General features: G+C 45.6%; 1 long non-coding RNA gene across 2 annotated transcripts in view; it reads left to right on the top strand.

The window, feature by feature from the left end:
* Nucleotides 1–272: 272 nt before the first annotated feature.
* Nucleotides 273–27,481, top strand: part of LOC125640355 (uncharacterized) — a 116,026-nt gene continuing 88,817 nt past the window's right edge. The window contains exons 1-3 of one of the 2 annotated variants that reach the window (XR_007357771.2): nt 273–405; nt 2,936–3,140; nt 11,878–11,988. This is a non-coding gene — a long non-coding RNA (uncharacterized LOC125640355). The remainder of the gene's footprint in view (nt 406–2,935; nt 3,141–11,877; nt 11,989–27,481) is intronic. The other variant, XR_007357770.2, reaches the window with a different exon arrangement.

The following is a 27,481-nucleotide window of genomic DNA, read 5'->3' as shown; positions in this document are numbered from 1 at the left end:
CCCAGGCAGGGCCGGCTCTAGGCACCAGCAAAACAAGCAGGTGCTTGGGATGGCACATTCCTAGGGGCGGCATTCTGGCGCCGGTCACGGTGCCCCTAGAAATGTGCCCGCGCCGCCGCCGCTCCGCTTCTCCCCCCCGCCTGCCCAGGCTTGCCGCGCGCCAAACAGCTGTTTGGTGCTGCAAGCCTGAGAAGGAGGGAGGGAGGGGGAGGAGAAGCCGAGCGGCGGCGCGCTCGGGGAGGTGGCGGGGGTGGAGCGGAAGTGAGCTGGGGCGGGGAGCAGTTCCTCTTTCTCCCCCCCCCTCGCTCCCCTCCGCTCCGCCTCAACGTGCTGCCTCTCTCTCGCCTGAGAGGGAGGGGGGAGAAGCGGAGTGGTGGCGTGTTCAGGGGAGAAGGCAGAGCAGAGGTGAGCTAGGGTGCAGGGTTGCGGGCGGGGGGAGCCGCAGGAAGCAATGGTGGGGGGGAATGCGGCACACACAGGGGAGGAGGTGGGGAAGGGGCAGAGTTGGGTCAGAGCCGGGGGCACAAAAAAAAAGCAGGGGCGGCCAAAAATTTTTTTGCTTGGGGCAGGAAAAATCCTAAAGCCGGCCCTGTCCCCAGGGGGCAATTTAAAGGGCCTGGGGCTCCCAGCAGTGGCTGAAGCCCCACGCCCTTTAAATTGCTTCCAGAGCCCCACTGCTGGAGTTCTGGGGTAGCGGCTGTGGGGCTCCGGTGGCTATTTAAAGGGCCGGGTCTCCCCTGCTTCTACCACCCCGGCCCTTTAAATAGCCACCGGAGCCCCGCGGCTGCTACTCCATGGCTCCGGGGGCTATTTAAAGGACCAGGGCGGTAGAAGCAGGGGAGCTGCAGGCCCTTTAAATAGCCCCCAGAGTCCTGGGGTAGCGGGGGTCTCCAGCTGCCTCTGCCGCCCCGGTCCTTTAAATAGCCGCTGGAGCCCCGCTGCTTCCCCAGGGCTCCGGCGACTAATTAAAAGATGGGGCAGTAGAAGCAGGGGAGCCCCAGGTTGCTGCTGCTACCCCGGGGGGGGGGAGGAGGAGAAGGGGGAGGCACTTACCTAACAGGGTGGTCTGGGGCTGGTTCTGATCCCCTCAGCCCCGCCCCTTCCGCCCTAGGCCCTGCCCCTTCCGCCCTAGGCCCCGCCCCTTTCGGGGGCCAGAGCTGGCCCAGCGTACCGGTAAGTCACTCGACTTACTTTCACCCCTGCCTGGTGGTAACTACAGGGCATGTCAGGCTCAACTAAGAATGAGACCCACCTGAGGAAGAGCTGGGTAGCTAAGGGTATGTCTACATTATCAGCAGGGGTCGATTTATCGCGTCTAGTCTAGACTCGATAAGTCAATCCCTGAGCGCTCTCCCATCGACTCCTGTCCTCCACCGCCGCGAGAGGCGCAGGCAGAGTCAACGGGGGAGCCGCAGCAGTCGACTCACCGTAGTGAAGTCCCGACGGTGAGTAGGTCTAAGTACGTCGACTTCAGCTACGTTAATCACGTAGCTGAAGATGCGTAACTTAGATTGCCCGCCCCTTCCCTTCCCCCCGCCCTCCCCCACCAGTGTAGACCAGGGCTAATATAAAGGAAGGGCTTCAAGACAGAAAGAAGCAGGAAGTTCAAGGGAGAGCAGGGTTAGGGATGCTCTCCCAAGAGGGGAACACCGGTAAAAGTTTAGGAGAATAGGGGTAGAGTAAGCTCCTGGAGTGAACCTTGATTAAAAAGTCAGGAACTGGTTCTCCAGGAAGAAAGTCCTGGGCAATGGTGCTTGCAGCAAGAGCCCACAAAGGGTCTAGGGACAAAGCTAGGTAGGAAGTAGTCCAGCAAAGAGTCTAAGGAAACAGATCTTAGCTACTCGTCCCTGCACTGGGAACCTGCGTAGAGGGAGGGCTTGGCTTCCCCTAATGACCACTGAGGAGGGTGGTGTGAAACACCTTGTTACAAGGGGTAAGGACTATTGAAAGCGCAGAGACAAGGGGATGTAAGGATGACTGGGCCCAGAGTTGAGGGCTGAAGACCTGGTGTAAGATCACTGGACTATAATTCAGGGGACCCGGTCCCTTCAGAAGGGGTGGGAGTAGGGTGACCAGACAGCAAGTGTGAAAAAAGGGATGGGAGAGGGGAATAATAGGAGCCTATAAAAGAAAGAGACTCCAAAATTGGGACTGTCCCTATAAAATTGGAACATCTGGTCACCCTAGGTGGGAGTGAATGTGACCTGGATGGAGGGTTGCGTCATGAGAAGAAGCAAAGCACTGGAGGGGCTGCTCACGGGGTGTTGGAGGATAACCTGCTATGTCATACCCAGCTATGAGGTGAATTACACTCCTACGGAGTCCTATAGCAGCTGTTGTATCATTTTGCCTGGGATTGGTGTCAGGTTGACAAGTCTATAATTACCTAGGTCATGCTATCTTACCCTTTTAAAATACTGGTACAACATTAGCTTTTGTCCAGTTCTCTGGAACTTCCCTGGCATTCCAAGACTTACTGAAAATCCAGACTAGTTGTCTGGAGCGCTCCTTGGCCAGCTTTTTTAAAAAAAACTTTTGATGGCAAGTTATCTGGACCTGCTGTCTAACTTTAGTTGCTGCTGTTTAATATCTCCCTGAGTTACTGTTGGAATGGAAAGTATTTCATCACGTGATAGGAATACATCTGCCTTTTTCCCAAGCACAGAACAGAAATATTTATCGAACATGCCTGCCTCTTCTGCATTATTACTGAGAATTCCATCTAGTATCTACCAATACCTTCATGGCTGGAGAGCCAAAGGAAAGGTTGATGCACAATACCTCCCAGAGCTTCCCCTGGCATCCAACAGGTCTGCCCCTTTGTCTGGCATAACATAGTCCCAAGTGCTGATGAAAATAGCAATTTTCACTAGTTTAAACCTTAAGTAATGTACAATTGATGCTGCTGTTGCTATAGGGATAGAACTTCTGCCAGTTTCCCACAGGATCCCCTCCTTTGATGATGTAACATGGTCCATACTCACTGATGTTGACATCTGCCAGACCTGAAGGGGTGAATGAGTTACTGTGAACATCAATACCCTTGAATATTTCACACCGCATTTCAATGAAGCGCCGAACAGGGGAAGGACGTATGTCATACAAGTTGAGCTCAGCTCCCCATTGTGAAAGCTCCCAAGGTAAGGTGACGTGCACTTTTCACTGTGGATGAACTGTAAATTGTATTTGAAACCAAATACTTCAATTAAAATGGATATGCCTGGCTCACCTCTCTTCCTGGAGAATGACATTATTTGTGACTCCCACAGGAAAGAGGTCCCAATATTTAAGATTATCAGTTACCCACTTTCCATCTGTAATCCTGGTTTAAGAATCACATGGAGAATTTTGCTGTTCATATTTGAATAAACTGTTATCCTTGTTTGAACAGTATCATTCTTTTCCTAGTAGATTGTGTGTGTTTGACTACTGAGAGTGCCCAAATTTGCACAGTAAAGGAGATCTGACTTTCACTTCGATTCAAGACGCACCTTTAGCTCACTGGTGCAGCTGTCATGCTGGTGTCTTACCAGAGCCCCCTTCAAATTCCCTCCATTTTGTGAGGTGGAATAATAATCACACTTTGCTTCAATCACCGGCCTTGAGCTAGCGGAGGCAGTGGGACTATTCTTTGTGCACAGAAGGGGAGTGCGTTGCTGGGTGGGAAGAAAGGGTTGGTGTTTAGGACTCTATTCTGCCCTTGCTTTGTCCATTTGAGGAACTGCAGCTCACATGTTGAGGGGAGAAGAGAGCTTTTAGTCAGGGGGATAAACAACCTCTACTAGAGTCTCAAGAACTATATGTATGCACGCATGCATTTTCAAAACTTAATTCTACATTAGGACCTTTGAATATTCAATCAATGTCTATATAACGGAATTAAGGCCATCAGAGGTAAGACACAGCATATGCAGAAAAGATGCAAGCTCCCTCAGACTACCCCCCTAATATACCTCAATACCAACTTGGAGGGGCTACCATTAGAGGGATGTGGGTAGCTTAGTCTCCAGGTGCATTTACCTTTGACCCCTCTGCTTGTGTTTGTAACTGGGATATAATAGGTTTAATTGGAGGACTTCTTTAGCTTTGGGGATTTATGGGAATTGTGACAACTTTACATTGACCCAGGGGCCAGATAAATAGAGATAAATTGTTAATTTTCCCTGTGAGGCAGTCTTTTGTCAAATCACTTCACCAAAGTCATTGAGGACTCAGAATTCATGTCAGAGCAATGAATAAAACAGATTGGAGACCCATACAAACTGGGACTTCTCTAGTCAACTCACACAATGTGTGTGTTAATTTCAGATGCTGGAGCTTGGCAGTGCAGGGGTTTGTCTTTCCCCTTGGGAAAACTAGATTTAATATATTGCGTTAAAGGGAAATACAGCTGCAAGTGTGTAGAGGACGTTAACACTAAGGGTGGAGAGGAATTGATTAGGGCTGTAAAAGGGATATAATAAAGAGTAAGTAGATGAAATGAAGCCAAGGAATCGAGACTGAACATTGGGGGGTGAAGAAGGGGAACTGCTTTTCGATGGCGGAGTAGTTTTCCAAAGGAAGAGGTGAAAGTACCATTCCAGGACACCTGCAACTATACTATAAGGGCCATTCCTACCCAGGCAGGGTATGGATAACATGCTCCAATGGGTCTTTTCTAGAACACCCATATATCCAAGACTTGGAGTGAGAATGAGTTTGGTGCCCTCGATTCAGTCTTTGCTGCCCACAAAATGCCACTCAGAGTTTGGTATACTTTCTGTTTTGTACAAAAGATATTTGTAAAATTAGGGTGTATTATCCCCATCTTCCCCCTTTTGGGGTCCATTGATCAACATGCGAATGCAGGTGGAGGTGGTGTTGGCTATCATTAGGGGTTTCCCAAAGGTAAAGTGAGTTGTGTAGGAATGCCTGTTGGTGAGATCACGAGGCCTGCCTTCCTCTCCCACCTCCTCTAGATAACTCTGGCTCACAGAATAGCCAGGGTGTTGCTGTCTTAGACTCAGAAAATTTAGTTTTGAAATCTTATGAGAATGAGCCAAGCCAGAGTAAATGCCCACTAGGTCATATAGTTCATCTTTGTTCCCTGGACTGAAGAAAAATTTGTCTGGTTTTAAATGATTCAAATGACAAGACTTCTGCTTCCCTTGTGAGACAGCAACACAATCTAATAGATCCCACTGTTAGGAAGACTTTTCTGATATTCAGCCTTCACTTTCTTTGCGTAATGTCAGGGTGTTCTCTGTGGAGATCATAGATTATAGGAACAGTTGTGAGGGTAGCACTTGTCTGAGTGCTGGGATTTAGTATGTCTACTCACTCCATCTGTAAAGGTAAATATGAGTAGCAAAATAGAAGAAGTGTAGCTCGCTTTGTTGTGAAAAGTTTCATTTAGGTGTTGTAATGCCCTCTTCCTGTCACGAGGGGTCAGAAAAACACTAAAAAGTTTGAGAACTCCCTGAAATTGTAGTGTCTGTGCGCGGAGAGGGGCAGTTTTAAGAAACAGAGTGCCGCTTTAATGTTAAAAGTGACAGCTAACTCCATCAGTCCAGCTAAGAATTTAAGAGTAGTTATGCTCAGAAAACGGACTCTGTGTGACAACAGCACCCTGTTACTGCCCAGATCTGCTTCCAATGTGTCTTCTGAGTCATATCTGTTTTGGTGGCTGATAGATTTAAATTTTTTTTAAACTACTATCAGCACTGTGGAGACAATAGACCTATAGTAGCGCAAAAATGAGTTCTAATCTGCCTTGCCATATCATCTTTCTGTAAATTCTACTTTCCAAATCTTTATTGCTGGAGACTGATGTAGGATGCAGAAAGAATCCAGCTTGAGTTCTTCCAAATGTCAGGCTGACCTTGAGGTGCCTGCTGTTAGTAACAATGACAGCTTGTGGTCCCATGTTTATTTCCCTGACCTCAACTACTTCCAGCTCCAAAGCTGATTCTCTGGCTTGCTGAGATTGTGTGGCAAAGCAGGAAGGGGTGGCGTGAAGGAGGAGCTGGTTATGGTTCTTTAATTCTCTGTCCGGTAAGTAAGAGCAGCCCGGGAGCTGCTCTGATTTGTTCCAGTTGGCAATAGTCCCCAAGGGAATACCCAGTAGCTGAATATAGCTCCATTTCTACCTTGTTCTGGTGAGTTTACACTGCATTTCACAAACTCAGTATGTTGACCACACTGCCTCCACTGTTTGTCCAAAGCAGGGTAAAAGTAAATGGAAAATACATATGGTAACGCTAAGAACACAAAATACCAGTATGGCTTTCCTGTAAGGGGTTGTAGAGTAAATAAATAGTGACTGATGTCAGACCTGTAGAAGGACCTGTTTGTCCCCATAATCTGACAAGATGGGAGGAATTAGAAACTGTACCCTGGACACCTGCCAGTGGCAACAGAGGAGTCGTAGTATTGATTCTCTGGATGGACTGGGAAATGTGCTTACCCTCTACAGCACAGTGGTGCTGTGCTAGTTTCTAGAGATTTAAGGTACCCCCTCCCTTCCTGTTACCATAGTATCTGAGTGCCTCACAATTTTTCATGCATTTCTCATCAACATCCCTGTGAGGCAGGGAAATACTATTTTCCCCATTTTACAGATGGGAAAATGAAGCACAGAGGGGGACTAAGCGCCTTGTCAGAGGCCAGACAGGAAGGCTGTGACAAGTTCCAACCCAGGGAATTGAACCCAGTTCTCCCGAGTCCTATGCCAGAGCCCCAATCACTGGGCAATCCTGAGCAGCATCAGTGGAGACTAGAGATTGCAGGGCTTGTAAATGTGTATGAAAGCCCTGGTTGTGTTACTGTATGATGAGTTTACTGTGTTATGAATTAATAGTAGAAACTTATTTTGGATAGCTTGGACTAAGGCCCTTACCAAGTTAAACTATTCAGATGGGTGGTGGTGGTTGCTGCAGAAGTTAACTAGGTGGCACTAGATCCTCCCATATTGTTGTCTCTATACTAATGAGACTTTGGGAGTATAATCTTGGTTACTGGTTTGAAGGTCCTGCTGTAAAGAAATAGTTTTTGCTGTATGTTACTGCAGCTTTCTCCATATACAATACAAGCCAAGACCCCGGGGAAAGTGTTAGAATCCATACTTCTGGCAAACACTGTCTCCCCAGTCACAAAGAGGTGACTCCCTGAGTGGTTCGCTCTGTGCTGAAGGAGGTGAAATTCCAAGGGCCCTTTGGAATAGAAACTGCCGAAAGGATGTAGGGATAAGTAGCATCTTTAGGAAGAGAATTTTCCTAACTGCTAAGTAGTTTTCTGTGGCTATCCACCCTGGCAGGCCCTCAGGTTGAGGAATCAGATGATGTACCTAGTGCAGAGGGTGCAGTGTGGACCAACCAGGTTATTGGACATCTTAGGAAGTCACAGATTGAGCAGTTAGTGGCTGAAAGGGGAGAAGGTTGGTGCCGAATTTCTTCCATTGGTTCTTTGCTGCCTGACCGACACCAGAGGAATAGAATCACAACCTTACTAGTTTGCTAAGCACCCCCAAACCCAACAGCAGATGAGAAATATGGTTTACTATCATCTTGGGAACTCTGTCACATACAGAGTATGTCTATATTACAAAATTCTGTTGACCTAAATTATGGCCACTACAGACATTAAATTGCTTTTGCATGTCTGCACTATGCTCTGTGTATCAGCGGTGCACATCCTCACCAGAAGTGCTTGCACCAATTTAACTGCCAGTGTGGGGCATCATGGGACAGCTTCTGAAAGGCAGCTATAGTCAATGTGAGCAATGCAGTGTCTATACTGACAGTGCATTGACCTAGCTACATCAACACGGACTCTCTGCCTCTTGTGGAGGTGGAGTTATGTCAGTGTAGTGGGCGAGTTACATCAGCAGAAGCGACGTTTTAGCATAGATGCTTAGTTAGGTCAACATAAGCTTTCTTATGTTGACCTAACTCTGTAGTCTAGACCAGGCCACAGACTGCCAAGAGAGGCACAAGGCATAGTCCTGACAGGTTGTGAAAGAAAGGGTGGGTATTTGTGCCTAATACAACTTCACTTACTCTTCTCCACATAAGAGTCAGCAGTGGGACCAGGAGATCAAAGGAAGGCATGCCTTGGAGGTGGGCTTCATGGAGCTCCTGGGGAGGCCAGGGGCAGTAATATGAGACGCTGGTGGGGAAAGGAAGGATCACTGAGCTAAAGGAGTGGGGCGCCTGATAATGAGATATTATACACCCTTGGAGCAGCTACCGGCACAGATCTAGGAAAGCAGCGAGTCCAGGATGGAGATGCTGGCATACTAGCAATTCCAGCTTAACTGGGAGATTCATCGTATCTGAAATAATAGTAATGGCATTTCTGAGCAAGCTCTTCACATTTTAGCAATGTTAATGACCACCTCTCTTGTCAGGGTCATCATTCAATAAACAGAGTGGAAGCTCCCACTCCTGTCTGCCTGGAGTATCTGTCTTCAGTATGCAGCTGTTGATCAATAATCTACAGTAGATCAGTAGAAAAAGTAAATAAAATAGATATTGATGAAATGTCTGTCTGTACCCATCTATCTAGGTCCATAAAACCATGTGTTGTACAACATTTCAGCCTTTGCTTTCAACATGTGATCAAGCTTGCAAAGTTGATTTCAGTTTAGAGTGATCATTACAATTGTCAGTTTAAGTAATTAATTTGTGGGTCATTAGCTCCTTTGAGACAGGTCCTCAGTTTTGCAGCTGAATTTGCTCTGTGTGCCCCGAAACTGAAATTTGACCTACGATCCCCATGTTCTATATGCAGCAGCTCCATTGGTGCTAAGCTGGAAGTAACTCTTTCAAAGTTTATTCTTGGCATACAGACTATAGCATAAAACTAGCATGGATCTTTCAAAGTGTCTGGAGCTAGTGAATGCTATTGAATTTCACATCCCTTTTGCTCTTGTAAAGCAGTGTCAGATTTTCAAGGTGCAGTTAAGTTCAGCAGATTCCAAGCTATAGGATCTGGATAAATGCATGGCAAATAGGATCCCTTAGGGAGATACGGTGAGTGTCATGCCCATAGTGTCAGAACCTATATATAGAAGATGAAGTCTAGGCTCAAAATGGTTTCTCACTGACCATTGATCTGGGACTAGGGCTTAATAAAACTGATTGCTCTGCCAAATTGTTTCTTGACCTCCAAAGTGTAGGTGACACTGAATTTATTATGCTCATTTTAGGAATTAAAATTGATTGTATTAAAACTTTGAAAAGCTTTCATTAGTGCCATAAGGGTTGGATACATCAGTGGGTCACATTTTACATGCAACTTGTTGAAAACAAAGGATTCCTACCAAAGATGAATTTGAGTTCTGTTCTGGTACAGCAACCCAATTAAATTAAGAGGAGGAAATCAGTAGTGTAGTTGAAAGTAAACACTGGTGAACTCTGTTTATCCACTTCTCATTTGGGGACTATGGAGTTTAGTTTGCCTGATAGCTCACAAGCCACCAAAACTAGAAATAAGTTAGCGTACCAGTGGAATGCTGAGGATATATCAGTTGTAAGGAGGTTTGCATGTCGCTCTCCTTCTGACAGGAGGGCGCAGGGCGCAGCTAGAGAATCCACCTGGTGATTAATCCAATTAGCAGTTAGTCCTTCTGCCCAACCCCTCAATCAGAGCAGTGAGCACTTAGCAGGCCTGGCCGACAATCAGCCCAGGCCTTAATTAGCCTTTCTGCCCCAGTCCCTCAATCAGGGCGGTTCACAGTTTATATCTCAGGCTGAATCCGTGCAATACAGCCCATCAGTTCAGGGTGGGGAATTCGCTCCCAACTGGGAGCAACAGCAAATGCACCTGGCACCCTAGCTCCAGCAGGCACCAGACCAATTCAGGCCTCCTGGCCTATTAGTGAGGAGGTAGCCACCCTTCACAGGTGGGGTACCTGGGGTAGGGGGACACAGGCCCTCCCACTCCTTTGCATCCCAGCCCAGGGCCCTATTAGGGGCAGGGTATTGCATCACTAGGTCAGCATGGATCTGCCCACAACACGCTGGCCAGTTCACAATAACACCACAGCTGAACCCTATTCGGCATCCCTGGGCTCCTTCCTACCCTTCCCAGTTTGGGGTACCTGGGTCATCCTAGGACTCCCCGGGGTAAACAGCCAACGGCAGTCCCAGTAGTTCATCAACATTGCTAGTCTCCAGCAATTCAGGTAACGCCTCTGGTCAGGCAGCTGTCTCCTTCAGCTCTGATTCCCAACAGCAAGGATGGCTCCTCTGGTGGCCCTTTTCCTACTGAGCTAGGAGGCTGGCCTTTTATAGTGCATCTTCCTGTCCCACCCCTCTGCTTGGGGCGGCTGCAGGCGGCCTGGTTCTGCCCACGAGGAGGAGATCTCAGGTCTCTACCCTTCTGACAGGGCGGGAGGCCACACTCCCTCACTACACCGTTTTCTGTTGCCATATTGCACTGAATTCCGGCCTATGCATCAGTGAGACATCAGACCTTGAATCTGACTGGCCCGGTCCATCAGACCAGCAGGTTGATTTTAGCACGGGTCCAGGATTAAATACAGCAAGTCCTAAATCTTGGGCCAATACCATTTTCAGTGCTTGGAAATAGCCCAGTAATACTTTTTATTGGTGTGCAGGTCCCTGACTTCCCATCTGTGTGGTCTTTGTTTTAACAAGCAAGCACGTGTGTGTGTGTGTACATAACATAGACATTTTGTTGTTTGTTTGTTCTCCTAGGGATGCTCATCTTAGATACAGCACCCCTTTCTCAGGAATTCAGTTTCATTGTTTGTTTGTATTGCAGTAGCATATAGAGGCTCCAGTGGAGAGCAGGGCCCTGTTGTTCTAGGCTCTGTACATAAACAAAAAAATGTTCCTGCCCCAAAGAGCATATAATCTAAATAGACAAATCAGAGTAGAAAAAGAAGTGTCAATTGTCCAAAGTTTACACGTGGGGAGCTGACACCGAGATTGTCTCACATAGGGTCCAAGTTTATAGGCAGAGCTAGACACCAAACCCAGGTCTCCTGGTCCCCAGTCAGGTACCTTAGCCACAAGACCACTTCTCCGCAAACTTTCAGTTTGCTTTTATCCAATTTACCAGCAGAGTCAGAACGCAGTTGAGTGCTTAACCCTAGAGCATCCAGGGATGCCCCCAGCATCGAAACTGGGCACTCAGCCCTTTCCTCTAAGCACTTGACCATATAGCTTCCCAGATCCAAATTCCACATTAATTGCATGGGAGGCAGTTTATCCTGGGCACATCACTTTAAAGGAGGAGGTCAGAGAGATACAGACCTGTTGCCTTTGTTACTCGTAGAGAAGGTGAGCTGTGATCCTGCAGTTACATCCTCCTCATCTTTATTGCTATGCTATCTGACTCTAGTAGTAGTAGTTGGGGTACCATTAGATTCTGTCTCCTCCCTTCCTTTGCTAATTAATCAACTCTCCCAATGACAGCTCTTGACCATTAAATAATTTTCATTAGTATCCAGGGACCAACATCTTGGATGTGTCCATCTGTCTTCATTAACTCTGATTTCAGCACCAGGAAGAGTGACCTGAGTGACAGCAATAAGTCAGTCTCTTTTCTTGTCCCTTCCCCTTCCTTGTTTCTTTCTTAATGAACATTGACCATTCTGATGGGGGTTTTTATTGTATGTTTTAAGAAGGAGACAGGGGGTAAGTAACTCTACCTTCTCCCTCTTTCCCCAAAGAACTTCAGTGTACAGCCTTAAGAAAAAGGAACAGAATCTTTTTTAAAAGTAGATAAATAATGCATAATTGCCCTCATTTTGTCAGTAACCTAAGAATGTCTGTCCAGGTCAAGAAGGAAGAAAGGAAGATCAATCTTTATTGATGTCTGAATTATGTTCCTCCAGACTAAAAATTAACTTCTTCTGTTGCTTATCAGAATCCACCTTGTAGGCTGGCAGATCCTGGTGCACAGTGCCAGTCCAGGGAAGGAGCAGTTGGATTTCTTGGACAGTATGGCTACCTTTCCCTCAACCATGCTAAATGAATGGTGAGAACAGATTTGCATGTATTTGATGTAACAATATAATCTGAGAGGACATTAGTGGCCTCACACATCACTGTTTGGTATAGCAAACACTCAATTATGGCAATTGGGCATGACCTTGGCTACCAAATACTTTTGCAGCAGGTGGAGGAAGCAGTCTATTCTGCTCACGTGTTCAGTCACTTCTGGAAGGCATGCAGCTTCTCTCCTTCCAGTTGGAATAGCATTGATACAGGTTCTTCCTCTCCCGAGAGTGAGTGCTTTGTATGCAAGGACTTTGAAAGTAGGCTCCTAAAAGAGCTCTAAAATGAAGAGACAAATTAACATCTAGTGGACGGTGGTCTTATGTGTACAGCTACATCACAGATGGAAGGAAAATATGGTGGGCAAGTAAAGGAAACAAGAGTGACCGAAAACTGGAGTGCGAAAAGCAGTCATCCCTTTTTTATTGACTGCCTTGCGTGAAGGGAGAGGCTGGACGGACTTTTTAGAATTGCTCTGAGGGTAAGAACTGTTTGCTTGAGAGAGATTGACATGACATAGGGAGCAGAAGCATGGCCTTTACCAAGAGGAAGAGCAGGAGCTAACTGTTGGGCAGCAAAACATAGACAGGCCTGCTTGCCCGCATGGAGAACATGTCTGGGGATCAGGTAGTAGAACCATGCGACATTGTAGCCCCCAGGTCATGACCCTGTGAAGGATCCCAGGTCTACCATTCACCAGATCTACCCCTTCACCCTCTTCCCCTCCCCACTCCCCCGTGCACACACACTTCCAGCCCCAGACACCTGTTCATCTCACAGTAGGAGCACTGATGTGTGTAGTAAGCCGCCTGCTCTGGGTGAAAGAACTCTGTGTACCACTGTGCTGCTGCTCTGCTTGAAGAGCTGACAGGTTTTGAGACTGAGCTAGGTTGTCGCTCCCAAGTTGTCCCCTCTCTTGGACTTCTGACTTCAGGGGAAATTTACCCTCCATTATAGGATCCCACTCTCCTAACATGGGGGAACTGGTGGGACAATCCCACCCCATGAGAGACTTGGGAGGCTAGGGCTAGCCTTATTGGGATCCAGGAATAAAGGATCCCCCCCCAGCCTAAGAGGGGGAGGTCCACAGGATCTGGAAAACCAAATAATTACGAAGGACTAGGGCTAGTAGTAGGCAGATTTACTGGCGACTTTAGTCTTAGAGCTACCCATGTTCCTTCCTCCTTTGGCTTCTGTGCTCCATGCAGAACACCAATGGAACACAGAATCTGACATCCTGTGTGTGTTCAGTGCCCAATCTTCTCACAGTACTTTATTGACGAGAGCAGGTTTTCATATTATTCTTTTCTCTTTGGTTCTGCAGTGCTAACCAGAGTAATGTCATGCTGGAAGAGTGAGCTGGAATCTAGTCTCTCTCCTGCATAACCAACAGGATTGTTAAAGAAACTCTGATTGCAGAATCTTGTTTACAGTGGCTGAAATAGAACAGAACTTGACCCCTCCAGCTATCAGGCTGTGTTTGCAGGTCTGGCAGTCATGTGTGGAGAGAGGGAACATTTTACAGATGGGTAAACAAGCATAGAGAAGCTTAGGTCAAAAGAAACCAATCCGGTACAAAAGAAACCTAGCCGGTATCAAGCGGAGTGCCCCAAGGGTCGGTCCTGGGGCCGGTTTTGTTCAATATCTTCATAAATGATCTGGAGGATGGTGTGGATTGCACTCTCAGCAAATTTGCGGATGATACTAAACTGGGAGGAGTGGTAGATAGGCTGGAGGGCAGGGATAGGATACAGAGGGACCTAGAGAAATTGGAGGATTGGGCCAAAAGAAATCTGATGAGGTTCAACAAGGATAAGTGCAGGGTCCTGCACTTAGGACGGAAGAACCCAATGCACCGCTATAGACTAGGGACCGAATGGCTAGGCAGCAGTTCTGCGGAAAAGGACCTAGGGGTGACAGTGGACGAGAAGCTGGATATGAGTCAGCAGTGTGCCCTTGTTGCCAAGAAGGCCAATGGCATTTTGGGATGTATAAGTAGGGGCATAGCGAGCAGATTGAGGAGGTGATCGTTCCCCTCTATTCGACAGTGGTGAGGCCTCATCTGGAGTACTGTGTCCAGTTTTGGGCCCCGCACTACAAGAAGGATGTGGAAAAATTGGAGAGAGTCCAGCGAAGGGCAACAAAAATGATTAGGGGTCTGGAACACATGACTTATGAGGAGAGGCTGAAGGAACTGGGATTGTTTAGTCTGCAGAAGAGAAGAATGAGAGGGGAATTGGTAGCTGCTTTCAACTACCTGAGAGGTGGTTCCAAAGAGGATAGTTCTAGACTATTCTCAGTGGTAGAAGAGGACAGGACAAGGAGTAATGGTCTCAAGTTGCAGTGGGGGAGGTTTAGGTTGGATCTTAGGAAAAACTTTTTCACTCGGAGGGTGGTGAAACACTGGAATGCGTTACCTAGGGAGGTGGTAGAATCTCCTTCCTTAGAAGTTTTTAAGGTCAGGCTTGACAAAGCCCTGGCTGGGATGATTTAATTGGGGATTGGTCCTGCTTTAAGCAGGGTGTTGGACTAGATGACCTCCTGAAGTCCCTTCCAACCCTGATATTCTATGATTCTATGAAACCATTGGATTTTTGGCACTCAATTTGAGACAAGGGGCTAAATACTCTTATGCAACTCTATTGACTTCAGTGGTGAGTTTGGCCAAAGGGGCACAAAAACTGAGACTCCTAGAAGAAGTCACCAATTCTGAAAATGACCTAAAGTGGTTGGCCCAAGCTAGCAAGGCAGGTCCGTGGCAGAACTGTGAGAAGAACCCAGGATTCCTGGTTCCCAATTCCCAGCTTTCAGCAGAGGCTCACATTCTTTACTAAACTTCTAGCCTGTGTGTTTGTTTATGGAATTTTCTCTTGCTTTAACAATTCTGGGAAGCAGAGGGAAGGAAAGAGGATCTGAGATGGATGGAGAGGGGTAATAATAGGAAAAGAGGTAATACAAGTAAGAAGCACAGGAACCAGGGGGGAGGGGAGGGGAATGAGGAGGAAAAAGTGTAGTGAATAGCTATGAGACTGACTCTCCGGGGAAAATGGTATATGTTCTGTAAGAGGTATGTAGCTGTCTGGGTCATAGGGTCAGTGCCCCTGCCTGACCCTCGTCAGTGCTAATAATGTATTATCAAGTGCTTGACTGCTCACTGCAGCTTGTTAATTGATTGACAGAGTATAAAGGAAAACGACAGTGGTTACCTGAAGTGAAACTGAACTTTAATTGTCATCCTGTCCCTTGGCAACATCTACCCTCCCCCTCATTTGTAATGTTTACTGCCCTCTCCTTCACGCTGTCCCTGCTGTTCCATCTGCCCATAAACTGTAAGTTAATAGACACTGAAGTCAGTTCTTTGGCCCTTAGTTTAAAGAACTTGAAATTGGGAGTCCATCTAACAGGACACTGCTTGTGTGAAGGGTGAGACCTGTGGTGAATATGTGCCAGGAAGAACTACTTCCTGCCCTCACTGCAGGTCTAGCAGGGTCTGCTGTCCAAGTATGTGCTGTAATTAGATAATTAAGATCAGTGGTGCTGGAACAATTTTTATAGTGGGGGTGCTAAGGGCAGAAACCATGTATATGAGTTGTTGTTACGACTTCAAGCCAGGGGATGCAGCAGCACCACCAGCACCTATGATCCGTCTGAATGTTCCCTCCTCCCTCTTGTAAAACAAGAATTTGTTAGACTTTCCTGTGGCTGAATCTTATCTGGTGGTAACTTCTAATTTAAAATCTACCTTTGTGCAAGTGGTGGAATTAGCACATGCCTCCATCATCCCACCTGTCTCATCATCCCACTCGGGTAGTTTTCTCCTGGGTTTAAGCGGGGAATTAGTACTTGACTGTGTACCACTGCTGGGTGCCATGACTACATAATTCTACACCACCTTGCTCAGTATTCCATGATATAGCACAGGGAAAACAAGTAGTTTGCTTGTTTTCTTATCTAGAACAGTGTCCCTGGTGGATGTTTCCTGATGCACCATGCAAAGGAGTATGTGCTGTCTGTAAAGTTCAGGGCACATACTCAGCATGGGGAGCAGCTGACCAGCCCTCTGTGGAGAAAGAAGTGGTTCGGGACTATTTAGAAAAGCTGGACGAGCACAAGTCCATGGGGCCGGATGCGTTGCATCCAAGAGTGCTAAAGGAGTTGGCGGATGTGATTGCAGAGCCATTGCCCATTATCTTTGAAAACTCATGGCGATCGGGGGAAGTCCCGGACGACTGGAAAAAGGCTAATGTAGTGCCCATCTTTAAAAAAGGGAAGAAGGAGGATCCTGGGAACTACAGGCCAGTCAGCCTCACCTCAGTCCCTGGAAAAATCATGGAGCAGGTCCTCAAGGAATCAATTCTGAAGCACTTAGAGGAGAGGAAAGTGATAAGGAACAGTCAGCATGGATTCACCAAGGGCAAGTCATGCCTGACTAATCTAATTGCCTTCTATGATGAGATAATTGGTTCTGTGGATGAAGGGAAAGCAGTGGACGTGTTGTTCCTTGACTTTAGCGAAACTTTTGACACTGTCTCCCACAGTATTCTTGCCAGCAAGTTAAAGAAGTATGGGCTGGATGAATGGACTATAAGGTGGATAGAAAGCTGGCTAGATTGTCAGGCTCAACGGGTAGTGATCAATGGCTCCATGTCTAGTTGGCAGCCGGTATCAAGTGGAGTGCCCTAAGGGTCGGTCCTGGGGCCGGTTTTGTTCAATATCTTCATAAATGATCTGGAGGATGGTGTGGATTGCACCCTCAGCAAATTTGCAGATGACACTAAACAGGGAGGAGAGGTAGATATGCTGGAAGGTAGGGATAGGATACAGAGGGACCTAGAGAAATTGGAGGATTGGGCCAAAAGAAATCTGATGAGGTTCAACAACGACAAGTGCAGAGTCCTGCACTTGGGACTGAAGAATCCAATGCACCGCTACAGACTAGGGACCGAATGGCTCGGCAGCAGTTCTGCAGAAAAGGACCTATGGGTGACAGTGGACGAGAAGCTGGATATGAGTCAACAGTGTGTCCTTGTTGCCAAGAAGGCCAATGGCATTTTGGGATGTATAAGTAGGGGCATAGCGAGCAGATCGAGGGACGTGATTGTTCCCCTCTATTCGACACTGGTGAGGCCTCATCTGGAGTACTGTGTCCAGTGTTGGGCCCCACACTACAAGAAGAATGTGGAAAAATTGGAAAGAGTTCAGCAGAGGCAACAAAAATGATTAGAGGACTGGAACACATGACTTATGAGGAGAGGCTGAGGGAACTGGGGATATTTAGTCTATGGAAGAGAAGAATGAGGGGGGATTTGATAGCTGCTTTCAACAACCTGAAAGGGGGTTCCAAAGAGAATGGCTCTAGACTGTTCTCAGTGGTAGCAGATGACAGAACAAGGAGTAATGGTCTCAAGTTGCAGTGGGGGAGATTTAGGTTGGATCTTAGGAAAAACTTTTTCACTCGGAGGGTGGTGAAACACTGGAATGCATTACCTAGGGAGGTGGTGGAATCTCCTTCCTTAGAAGTTTTTAAGGTCAGGCTTGACAAAGCCCTGGCTGGGATGATTTAATTGGGGATTGGTCCTGCTTTGAGCAGGGGGTTGGACTAGATGACCTCCTGAGGTCCCTTCCAACCCTGATATTCTATGATTCTATGATTCTATCTCTGAATATATTTTATTTAATTCAGCCCCACTTCTTCACTTGTTTTACAAAATAAAAAAACCAATCACTCAGCTCTCGAATTAGTGAGTAAGTTCTGAAAAGGTGTTATTTAGTTGTAGTAAATCACAGAATGGAACCATGCATTCATAAAACATTTTATGCATCCATACATCAATATTTCAACATGGAACACAGACATCAACATTTCATTTTAACTACATTGCAGATCTCCCTGTCAGGGAAGAAAGTTGAAATCTTCAAGCCAGCCCAAGACAATCTCCAACTCCCATTCTCCCACGGGGTCATGGTGATATCATATTAGCAGTTCCTTCCATGCATTCTTCTAATGATATGTGAGACACCAGGCCTGCCTTCAGCCTAGTGAATCTCCATTGCAGACCATGGAGTTATGCAGGGAAAACCTGGCCAAGTTTTGTCCTTGTATACACTTCTCTTTCCACAGGCTAAAGGGAGGTCTAAAAGCCACGGATGAAAACATGCGTATGGGGGAAATGTTGCTATAAAAATCTCCAGTGTATAGGGGGAAAGAGCTCAGGAAGATCTAGCAAAAACAGGTGTCTAGAGATGGGCCATGACAATGATTAGAGGCAAGGGGAGACTTCCATCCTACAGTGACTGCACTATAATAAAACCTAAGAAAGGACAGATTTAAAAGATACTAAGATTATTTTATTGAGAGACTAGAAGAACAAGGGGGCAAGACAGAGGTACAGAAGCTAATGAATGATTATAGGTGAGGTTAATCAGCATCCCTGTTAATCCTTTTTATAATATAAGAACAAGGACACATCCGATTAAATTTTAAAGGCAACAGCTATAAAAATGATAAGAGGAAATGTTTTTATATAATTATCTTGTGGCAAGGAGTTCCACAAGTTGTCACTGAGTGTAAGAATGTCTGAAAAAATAACAAGAACATCTGTAGTTACATCAAATAGGGTAAAAAATACAAGGGACATAAACCTTCAACTTCAGGGAATAAGGAAGAAATTTACCTAGTGGTTAAGTTTCACCATAATTGACACTTATGGGGGTTTTGTACTTTCCTTTGTAGCATCTGTTGTTTACTATTATGTGTATCATTGTAGCATCTAATGGCCTTAGCTGTACGCCTGGACACCATTGCACTAAGCACTGAACAAATATCTGGTAATAGGTATTATAGGCAGGATACTGGAGTAGGTGGACATCAGTCTAATTCAATATAACAATTTCTGTTTTTAATATGGGGAGAAAATATCACTTTTGATATTTTTAATTTTACAGGAGTAAAGTGAGCTTTTCAGAGTTGTTATACATTACCTTGATCAGTGGTAAATGTAGATGGTGGACACTTTGGTAATCGTTTCAATGATACTTAAAAAAATCATCTTAAATAATTTCTTCTTTTAAGCACATAGCTGTGAAAGAGATTGAAGGGATTCTAAACAACCCAGGAATCGTTATAGAACAACAACAAAAAAAAAGTAAAAGTGAATTGTGGGTGAAGTCTACTGGAAAAAATGTGCAAGGTTTAGGTCACCAGCAAGTTTTTCAGTTGATTTCCTCTTTCGTGCCTATCATATCACAGGTTCTGGGATTTGTATCTACAAGGACAGGGCAAGGAAAGGCTAAGGCAAAGCTGGTTTTCTTTTGCTGTTTACATAAAGTGAGAGAAGTCTGCATGGGTGTTCGGACCAGAGTATTCTCCCTGACTGTTGAAGAAGCTGAAATATTGATTCATTGGAGTTACACAAAGAGAATTCAAGTTACTGAGAATGTACTGACCTATGATATTTTCCCCTTTACCTGGAACCTACTACTAAGTATATGTGAAAACATTTTCTCCTCCCAGAATCGTCAGTCCTCATCAAGGCACAGTTGTCTTTGAAAGAGGACACATTAGAAATCAGTAATAATCTCCTGGGGATTCTTATGCAGACAATAGAGTAGAATAAAATCTGGTTTTAAAAGGTACAGTGTCTTTGTGATATCTTGAGTTTGAAAGTACTTTACAAACCCTGAGCACTAATGGGCAGTGACCACTCAGTAATAGCTCCAACAGAAAAGTGGGAATGAGGAAAATTGTCCAGGACACCAAAATGATCATCTGTTTTTTACAAAGGTCGTGTCTTGGCATGGTATCTTTAGCTCTGCAACCCCTTCCAAATCTGTACTGCAGTAACAGCATTTGCATATGATCCCAGCTTGTGACATGGAATTTTGAACTACAGCTTGCCCCACCAACAAGAGATCTGTCAAGGGAGACTGATGGTATCAGATGAACCATCGTGGATTTCTGGGCATGGAGGAGGCTTGTATGTCTTTGTTTTGTTTTGATAGGTCCTCAGAGTCCCGTTTCATTCTTCAAGTGCATTTCCCATTGATATAACTCTCAAAGTAGAATTACAGCCATTACATTTGCTGCATAGGTTAAAAAATACAGCATGTATGTAACCTCTATGAGATCTATATTAAATAGTAATGGTGAGGGAGAAATACCATTATCTCTACGTAAAGACTAGGAGTAACTCAAGACTAGGAGTGTGATGTTCTCTATATAGTTGCTAAAGATGGTCAGATCTTGAAAACAGCGAACGTAGGGTGTGAGAGGCACCTACCAAACACAAAGAAATGGTAAATGGGAGGGAAGGAAGCATTCTTTCCTTGTTAGCACATCAAAATGTAGTTGTGTTAATATATGAAACTTAACTGCTCTGCTTCAAGAAAATGTCCTTAAAAGCATGTAACCAAATTAAAACAATACATATCAAATAATTCTATATTACTGTAAATGCATTGGCTGCAAACTCAACATTTCCTCCAAACAGTCTTTTTAAAGACATTAGGAGGCCACTTGTCCATTTGGGTGGTGAAGTAAATTTCTCTTTGTTAGTGATAGCAACAGCTGCATTAGCCAGGAAGTTGTGAGGCCATGTCAGCTGCGGGAAAACCCCTTCCATAATTAGAGGGGCCGAGAAGAGAGCTCCTCTTGGATGAAAGCGTTAACACCTCCATGTTAAAATAATTCAAATCTACTCAATCCCAAAGAAAAAGAGAAGTCATTGTTTTAGTGTCTAGCACCTTGTTTTGATTTCCCTGAATGCTGCAATTGTGGATTCCATAATGGAGAGTTACAGACTTCGGACTGTATTAGGGTATGTCTTCACTACGAAATTAGGTCGAATTTATAGAAGTCGGTTTTTTAGAAATCGGTTTTATATATTCGAGTGTGTGTGTCCCCACAGAAAATGCTCCAAGTGCATTAAGTGCATTAACTCGGTGGAGTGCTTCCACAGTACCGAGGCTAGAGTCGACTTCCGGAGCGTTGCACTGTGGGTGGCTATCCCACAGTTCCCGCAGTCTCCGCTGCCCATTGGAATTCTGGGTTGAGATCCCAATGCCTGATGGGGCTAAAACATTGTCGCGGGTGGTTCTGGGTACATATCGTCAGGCCCACGTTCAGCAGCAGACAATTGTTTTGCGCCTTTTTTCTTGAGGTTACCTGTGCAGACGCCATACCACAGCAAGCATGGAGCCCGCTCAGGTAACCATCACCGTATGTCTCCTGGGTGCTGGCAGACATGGTACTGCATTGCTACACAGCAGCATCAACCCATTGCCTTGTGGCAGCAAACAGTACAGTATGACTGGTAGCCGTCATCGTCATGTCCGAGGTGCTCCTGGCCACATCAGCCAGGAGCGCCTGGGCAGACATTGGCGCAGGGACTAAATTTGGAGTGACTTGACCAGGTCATTCTCTTTAGTTCTGCAGTCAGTCCTATTGAACCATCTTACGGTGAGCAGGCAGGCGATACAGATTGCTAGCAGTCCTACTGTACCATCTTCTGCCAGGCAGGCAAGAGATGAGGATGGGTAGCAGTCCTACTGCACCGTCTTCTGCCGAGCAGCCATGAGATGTGGATGGCTTGCAGTCCTTCTGCACCGTCTGCTGTCAGCCAAAGATGTAAAAGATAGATGGAGTGGATCAAAACAAGAAATAGACCAGATTTGTTTTGTACTCATTTGCTTCCCCCCCACCGCCGTCTAGGGGACTCATTCCTCTAGGTCACACTGCAGTCACTCACAGAGAAGTGCAGCGAGGTAAATCTAGCCATGTATCAATCAGAGGCCAGACCAACCTGCTTGTTCCAATAAGAACAATTACTTAGGTGCACCATTTCTTATTGGAACCCTCTGTGAAGTCTTGCCTGAAATACTCATTGATGTAAAGCCACCCCCTTTGTTGATTTTAATTCCCTGTAAGCCAACCCTGTAAGCCATGTCGTCAGTCGCCTCTCCCTCCGTCAGAGCAACGGCAGACAATCATTCCGCACCTTTTTTCTGTGCGGACGCCATACCAAGGCAAGCATGGAGGCTGCTCAGCTCACTTTGGCAATTAGGAGCACATTAAACACCACACGCATTATCCAGCAGTATATGCAGCACTAGAACCTGGCAGAGTGATACCGGGCGAGGAGGCGACATCAGTGCGGTCACGTGAGTGATCAGGACATGGACATGGACATATGGAACCAGGCCATTAATGACACAACCCTGAATAATTCCTTTACAATTTACATAGTTGTCTCTCTTGGTAATGCCCTTTTTAGGAGTCACGCTTGTTGAGTATTCTATGGAGCTGTTTTTATGAAGGTGTGTGAGGGGGTGGAGTTGTGGCCCCTTGCTGGAGGCCTCAGGATCCTGCCACACCCATCCCAGGAAAGAAACAGTGGAGCAGTCCTCCAAGTGGGTTAGAGTGGCTGAAGGGGAAGCAGCCAATAAGAGAGGCTGCAGGGAGCAGCCAATGAGGGCCCAGGAGGCTCATATAAAAGGAGCTGCAGGACCAGTGTGAGTGTAGTCTGTTTGTAGGGACGGGGGGAGTAAGAGGTGTTCTTTGCTGGCTGCAGGTGTAGAAAGGGCCTGGCTAGATCAGTCTGTTAGCAGGGACTGAGGGAGCAAGAGGTAGGTAGTTGCTGGTAGGGACCAGGGAAGCAAGGGAATAGCTTCTGGGCTGCCAGGACTCACTTAAGACAGGCCCAGGGAAGGGACTATCTGTGGAACTATTACCCCTGGGAAGGGGCTGATCTAGACTGACCCAGCTGGAGAGCTGAGATCAGAGAACTAAAGGACAGGTAAAGAAGCTTCCAGAGAGGAAGCCCTGAGGGTGCTGCTTCACCCCAGAGTGGGAACCTTCATATGTTAGCTGGCCAGCTAGGATACTGAGATAGGCCCTGTTGGTCAGACTGAGGACCGGAGCCCGGGGAGGACTACAGGACATTATTGAGGGCTTTGAGATAGACTTGGTTAGACAGTGTACCTTGGAAAGGGAGAATGTGTAGGCGACTTGCTCAGAGGACTGAGTCACTGAAAACCTGCTGAGATCCGTCGACCGGAGGTGGGTGCCATCCCACTGAAAAGAACTGAGAGATTGCAGGCACTATTGGTCAGAGAAAGGGGGCACTTGTGAGAGGCAGTTGCTAACCCTGGTAAAAGCTGATAATTTATAATTGAGTTTAATGCATCTAAAAGCCAAGTTATATACATCATAGACCATTATACCTGCCAACAGGAACCCTTAGAAAGAGAAGTGGGAGAATGAGCTCTGAGCTGGTCTGTCTTTGGAGATCAAAGCTGAGACTGAACTTTCTAGGCAGACTCAGCTTTGTGATTATACATTGACTGGCCCCTCTTTATTAATTCATACATCTAATCAACAGACCTGTTTCAATAAATGTAATATCCTAAATAAAGCTAGACTTGAGACTAAAGCACCACTCTATTTCACTCTCCTACACAGGGCCAGGTCCTTGGGTCTGGCTGCACTGTACTTGGTGAAGGATCTCAAAGGGGTGTGTGTGTGTGTGTGTGAAGAGGAGGTGGTTTAAGCCACCTTTCTGCTTGTTGGCACAAAGAGAGGACTGAGCTGTTCTAAGTTGTGCTAAGGGCCAGTTAAGAAACCCCTTAGGATCACCCTGCTTGTCAGAGATCACTGGAGTTCATAAGTGACTGATTCTACCCCTTCCCAGCTAGTCCCTCTCTCCACTCGGGAAGACAACCTACACCAGGGAGAAGCAGATGGCTGACAGCTGATTAAGATAGCTAAACATTGTTAGGAGAATCTTCAACAGCCGTGGTAGGAGAGCACCCCATGGCCTCTGTGCTGCCAGATTGGCAAAAAGGGATTGCCGTTTGGGGCCAAGACCTGGTTCCAGGAGGCTTGTAAACCTGAGCTCTCTAAATGAGAGAGGAAAGAATGCAAAAGAAAGTCCAGTTTAAGCAAAAGTCCTGACTCTAACATGACCCATGCTACACTTCTCTGTTCAGTCACAGTGATTTCTGTTACAGTCCAACATCCCCTTGTATTTTGTCTAAGTAGGCTGTGAATGCTTTGGAGTAGGGCCCTTTATTCTTCTATTCTACAATGAGCCTACAGTATTATACCATGGGTACTAAATAAATGATAATAGCAATACCTCATGGGGAGGGGGGAAAGGGGAGAAAAAAAAGACCTCTGTGCTTTCTTCTCCCATAAATGAATCTATTTATATGGCTACAGATCTATTCTATCCCTATCCTATAAAACACACTGCATCCACGGTTAGTTTGAAATAAATTAGGGAGTCATTTGTCTAACGGGTGTTGGTACTACTGCAAAGCGGGCCGTGTTCCTGCCTTTGCCTTCTCCGGCAGATATCACAGTTCATTACTTTGATGAGACCAAGCAAATTCTTCCAGTTGTGTTAATTTGCCCCCAAGCCAGTTTGTGTCATGTTTGCAAGAAGTCTGTGTGACATTTTTTAGCCTTCTCTGTCCCTCCTGGTTTTGAGACCTAAAATAATAATTACAGCACATCCCATTTCATTGTATCGTTTCTGAAGTGGAAGAAGAGTTGGCATGTGGAGAACAAGGCCCTCTGATGTAGTGTAATATAACTTGCAGTGGTAGCAACCCACCAGGACCCTGAGGAGACTTTCCCTCTGGTCACATGAGAAATCAGATGTGCCCACCAGTGGGATGGGTGAGCAGCAACACACTAGTACAGAGTGTGTGGTTCTTTCCTCTCCAGGCTGAGTGGCATATTTCTCATTCTTGACAGAAAGGTCACTATGTAGAAGAGCCCTTTGGGGGATGGCAACAAGGGGATGAGTCTTTTGAATGACTTTGATCTCCCCAGTCAGCAGACGATGCAGTGGAATAAGTTGGGGGGGAATGCTGCTGTCTTCACTGGCAAAGCCTACTGTTCCCAAGTTGCCTACTGCTATGATATTCACGATTCCTGCATGAATATATATTGACAAGAGACTATTTATGGATTTGTTAGTACTTCCTTGGTGCTCTAGGTCAGTGTTTCTCAACCTTTCTAGGCTACTGTACCCCTTTCAGGACTCTGATGTGTCTTGCATACCCCCAAGTTTCACCTTACTTAAAAACTACTTGCTTACAAAATCAGACATAAAAATACAAATGTATCAAGCACACTATTACTGAAAAAGTGTCTACTTTTCATTTTTAGCATATAATTATATAATAAATTTATTGGAATATAAATATTGTACTTACATTTCAGTGTATAGTATATAGAGCAGTGTAAACAAGTCATTGTATGAAAGTTTAGTTTGTACTGACTTTGCTAGTGCTTTTTATGTAGTCTGTTGTAAAACTAGGCAAATATCTAGATGAGCTGATGTACCCTCTGGAAGACCTCTGTGTACCTCTGGCTGAGAACCACTGCTCTAGATGCATGGTTTGTGAAGCACAATGGAATCCTTAGAAGGTGCTAAATGCAAAAGGTTATTCTCTCTGTGTGAGACAGTCACTGCCCAAATGCTCCCAATTTGTGTCTGTGTTTCATATTAATGACATGTTTCATAGTGCATATGAAGCCAAGGCTGAGTTAGTACGTTGAGCTAACAATGAACATCACTAAGAATATAAGGATGGGGGCAGATGAGAAGTAGTTATTTGTATCCTGAGCCTGTTGCATTCTCCGCCTCCCCTCTGCCCCACCCCGCCCTTCAGTTTCATAGTTTATATTTCTGACTACATTGGTTGTGGGTGAGACTCAGAACTATTTTCCAAAATTTAGTACCATACCATTACGTAGGATGAGCTTTCACCTATAGTCTTAAGTTTGTTTGTATTTTATTAAAGCTTTTAAAAATAAACAATAATCCTGCTTTTCTTCAATCAGCATTTTTGCAAAGGAAAAATCTGTCTCAGTAGTTGCATCCCAGTCTTTAACAAATGGTTTTTGTGCTAAGGACAGGTATGAATAGCACAAGGAGTCGCACTAGGTATGCTAGGAGAGAGAGCATTAGACACTGATTATTTTTAGGAGAATTGAAAATGTATTTTCAAAATACTTCTACCATGAGAATGACACCCATCATTGGCCGGGGAGGCGGGGAGAGAGAATATCCTAGGAAAGAAAGCCAACAGGCTTTCGGAGAATTAGATATGATTTATGGTCTTTATTGAAATATGCCTTTTCTATAATGATTGCTTTCCCTATTTATATATCAAGAGAGGTATGGCTCAAACATAATTTTGAATGTGGGGAAATGCTTCAGACTGAACACAAAAGTGCCTTGATTGCACACAGGAGTCTTACATTGGACATAGAAGACTCTTAGGCCATGTTTACACTACCCACTGGATTGGCGGTTAGTGATCGATCTATTGGGGATCGATTTATCGTGTCTAGTGTAGACGCGATAAATCAATCCATGATCGTTCTGCTGTCGACTCCGGAACTCCACCACGGCGAGAGGCGGAAGCAGAGTCGACAGGGGAGCAGCGGCCATTGATCCCGCGCCGCGAGGACGTGAAGTAAGTGATTCTAAGTCGATCTAAGATACGTCGACTTCAGCTACGCTATTCTCTTATCTTAGATCAATCTATTTAAGATTGTGTATCTTAGATCAATCTTCCCCCCCCCAGTGTAGACCAGGCCTTAGACTGATTTGAAGAAGTACCTCAAGCTAAACATGAAGACGACTAAGGGCTTGTCTACACTGGCAATTTACAGCACTGCAACTTTCTTGCTCAGGGATGTGAAAAAACACGGCCCGGAGCGCAGCAAGTTTCAGTGCTGTAAAGCCCCAATGTAAACAGTGCACCAGCACTGGGAGCCACGCCTCTCGTGGAGGTGGTTTTTTTAGAGGGCTAGGAAAGCTCTCTCCCAGCACTCTGCCATGACTACACAAGCCATGTTAAAGGGCTGCCAGTGTAGACTAGCCCTTAAAAATGAACTTGGATGTATCACAGACTGATCAGGATGGGGAGGGTTCTTAGACAAAGCACAAATAGCCTTAGACTGGACATGAATATGTGTGAAATCAAGCAGGAGGGGTCATTGCTTGAACATACACAGATCTCACAAGCAGTGGACTAGAAGAATCAGAATGTAGAAATTCTGAGGCAGGAGGAAATGATAAATAGTAACTTAAGGTTTTGGACTCTGTTTGCTTAAGTGATTTAAATTTAGATCAGATGAAGAAGTAACAACTTTTGTATTCTTAACTCAGTCATACTCGACAGACGAGAATTTAGCTGTGGTATGCTTCCATCCAGGGCAGTCCTGCAGATTTGTGTCCTGTCTTAGAAAAGAGTATGTTGAAATCAGGTGAGACAATGCCTATGATTATGTGGCTGAACACTGCCAATCCTCCTTTTACTCCTTCTTTGTGGTGCATAAGCAAAACCTTTGGCATTCCCAAGAAATCTGGCATCTAAGGGTAAACACAGGAGTCTCCTTGAAACCAACTGTGATGAACTGGAAATAATAATTTTTTTATGACTACAGTTCAGGC

Source organism: Caretta caretta, chromosome 7, assembly GCF_965140235.1.
Source record: "Caretta caretta isolate rCarCar2 chromosome 7, rCarCar1.hap1, whole genome shotgun sequence".
Classification (NCBI taxonomy): domain Eukaryota; kingdom Metazoa; phylum Chordata; order Testudines; family Cheloniidae; genus Caretta; species Caretta caretta.
This window is presented reverse-complemented; position numbering and strand designations above follow the sequence as displayed.